The following is a 3625-nucleotide window of genomic DNA, read 5'->3' on the forward strand; positions in this document are numbered from 1 at the left end:
AACAATAATAATAATAATATTAATAATAAATTACAAAAAATAATTACAAAAATAATAATGATACAGTAGTGAAATACCGAACACGTTTAATGCCAAATATCCTACTCCTTGTACCTAAGAACGCCAGAGTCGTTGTAAACAAAACATCATAAGTGGTCATGACTTCAATCATAAGTCTAAAATGTCATTAAGGTTATGAAATTTTACACCATTATGATGTCTCTCTCAGCGGGTTCGTGCCAAATTTCTCACGGGGCATTACACTAGAAGTTGCACTCTTGTATAAACGAATGCGTCTAATATATATATTCACACGTACACGCGTGAATGATATCCACCGACCACAGGGTCAAGTCCACGCGCTTTCTCTACATCTACTCATAAAAAAATGTTTCTATACAGACGTAGTGTGAGCGGGCAATTTCTTCCTGCAGCAAGTGGTACGTAACGATTAAGCACATCAGTGTTGCGTATATCTCTGTGAATTAATCGAAGCTATATATTATATATATATGCGTGCGTGCGTGTGCGTGTGTGCGTATGCGTACGTGTGTGTGTGTGCGGGTGCGTATGCGTGTTTGTGTGTACGCGCGTGCGCGTGTATGTGTGCGGGTGCGTGTGCGCGCGTGTGTGTACGCGCGTGTGCGTGTATGTGTGCGTGCGTGCGTGTGCGTATGCGTGTAATAATTTCGTCGAGGTTAGTTTATGATATAAACACGCGCGTAAATACAGATTCTAAGAATCGTGTGTAAATATAGCTAGGTCTGTTTGCTCAGCTCTGTATGCTACATCGGATTATGTTTCACGGCACGCCAGCATGTTGCCTTTGCTAAGTGCGACGCGTTGGTTTTTACGGTCACGAAGCAAATGATAATGCACATATGAAAAACTCGCACGGCCTTAAATAATATAGTAAATTAATCGATCGTGGCGCCGCCCATCAGCGTGACTACGCGACAGACGACCGAGCGACAAACGACTCCACACACAGCCCTACAATACGTTACGTCAACACACCTAGCAACGATGCGTAACTACGAGGCAGGTAAGCATAGATACTGCACGCCGCTGGCCGTAAAACCAGTGGTCGACCACGCAGCCGTGTCTATAGATATGTTCCCATACCAGGGTCGATGAGCGCGCACCCGCGCTCGTGCGGTACACGGAGCCCCGCAGCCTGGAATACACACACACACGCGCGCGCGGGCGTACTAGCGCACGCACGCACGCACATACGTAAGCGCGCGCACGCACGCGCACACACACACACACACACACACACACACACACACACACACACACACACACACACACGCACACACACACCGACTGATGGTCTAGTATCTGAACCCACCGACGACGTCGCAATCGCCTTCAAGCCCAGCGACGACATTCTCTGAGCAAACACAGGATGTCCGCCTCGCGCAAGACGTCGACGCGTAACGTCGCCCGACGCACGTCGGCAGCTACCGGAGCACGAGACACTCCGTCGGCAAATGTCGGCAAAGGTTCGGCGACAGGTTCGCGGACGTCTGCGCGACCGACTGCGCAAGCGACGTCGTCAAACGACGCTCCGAGGTCAGCAAAAAAATCGGAAAACCTCCGCGGGACAGGAAATAGATCCGGAAATGTTCCAACGTCGACGAAAATGTCAGCCGACGCGCCAAAGTCGACGAAAACGGTGGCGGATATGCTAGAAACGAGGGAAAAGTCGGGAGACGCTCCAGCGGGTAAGGTGGTGGATACATCGCTTTCGGCGAAAGGCGAGAAGGAGAGCGATTCCTCTGGTGAGTTTCGTGAGGCGTGGCTTCAGATGTGCTACCAGGAGTCGCAGCGCAGCAGTCGATGGGTCAGGGTGAGTATAAATACTGTCTCATTCTCCGTGCAGCCTGAAATATTTAATAACTACACAAAGCTAGTCCAGCTCCACCCGTGTAGACACATTCTCCTATAGCAGGAGCACATTAAGGAGGCTACATGGACGGGTAGGGCTAGTCCGGGTCAGGCCTGGTTCAGACGCAAAAGCTTGATACTACTCCACGCTAGCACTACTAGTCAAGCTCTACCCGTGTAGCCCTTTTGCTCCCGATACAGGTAGCGTCAGCGAAGGGAATATAAACATCATTTATAAACTACACACTATACAAAGACTCGAACTAGCTTGGTGTAGCATAAAAATTCTCAAGCTAGTCCGTGTCAGACCTGGGTCAGGCAATTGCTAGGCTAGGGTGTATAGCCGTAGAAATACTCAATCGGGCCCGACCCAGGCTAATTTACGTTGAGCGTTCTCAGACTCTCATCGTGTTATAGACAGCATGAGTAACTAACGGGGGTATGTCATAGAGTCGGGTCGAATCAAGAGGACGTTAACGTTGTTGCGTATAAAGATATCACTCGTTAACGCTTAGTGAGTTAACGCGGAAATTATCTCTGTCGAATAAATTCTTACTACAAGGATGAGTGAGGTTGGAATACGTTAGGGCTGATATAGATTAGGACAGCGCTGTAAAGCTAGAGCTCAACGAATTGAGCGGGAAGTTCTTATTAGAAAATCTCTGCTAGGAGCTGTGACACGTAATTTTGATGCTGACTGTAACGTAAATATAGACTACTGAAATGATATGTAACTACTGAATCTTCGCTTGTATGTGCGTAGAGTAATTTTATTATGGAGGTTATTATTACCGCCCCCCCCCCCTATTAAGAATCCGGTGCATAAACACTGTTACCCAGATGTGATGTCGGCGTGTGTTGCACCGGTGTTCGTAGATTCGGCAGCGACTTGCGCGCCACGCTACGGTTCAATACAGGAGAGAGCTGGCCTGTGACGCCGCGATGCGGGGATGTCTGCACGAGACGCTGATCTGGCGTTGCCTAGACGACCACTTCCCCGGACACTTCGACGAAGTAAGTGCACGTGACAAGTGTCTTTCGAGTAGTACAAAGGTCAATAGAAGTACAGAGGTAAATGGAAGTGGTAAAGGTAGAGAGATGCTGTTCTGTTGTGTATAATATCTTGATGCTGTATAGATGCAGTGACGGTGGCCCGGTGTATGTGTAAAAATGTCTACTCATCTATTCACCATTATCTTTCTTCTTTCCCCCTCACTATCATTCTATCCATCTCTCCTCATTCTCTTTCTGTTTATGCCCCTTCTCGCTATCTCTCGCTATCTCTCTCTCTCTCTCTCTCTCTCTCTCTCTCTCTCTCTCTCTCTCTCTCTCCCCTTCCCCTCTCGCTTCCTCGCTGTCACACTCTCTCTATCTAATATTCTCTTCGACATTCGTTTTAATATATTTCTCACAGTCACCACGAAAGCTGACGACGTCACAGAAACGCCAGATGGCGCTCGACGCTGCGGCGTGGCTGTCGGACGAGGTGTGTGCGGGCGTCAGCACATACGCGGCCGATAGCGACGCCGCCAGCTCGACAGAGGGCGACACGATCGCCTTCCTCGAGTGTGCGTTTGCGACGGTGAGCCCGAGTTTGGAGAAGCGGCTGTTCGATCTAGAGAAACAGCTGAAACAGGTAAGAGAAGTGAAGCCATCACAGAGCTAACAACAACAGCAGCAGCAGCAGCAACAACAACAACAACAACAGCATCAGCAACAACAACAACAACAA

This window comes from Priapulus caudatus, unplaced genomic scaffold (genome assembly GCF_000485595.1).
Source record: "Priapulus caudatus unplaced genomic scaffold, Priapulus_caudatus-5.0.1 Scaffold356, whole genome shotgun sequence".
NCBI classification, from domain to species: domain Eukaryota; kingdom Metazoa; phylum Priapulida; class Priapulimorpha; order Priapulimorphida; family Priapulidae; genus Priapulus; species Priapulus caudatus.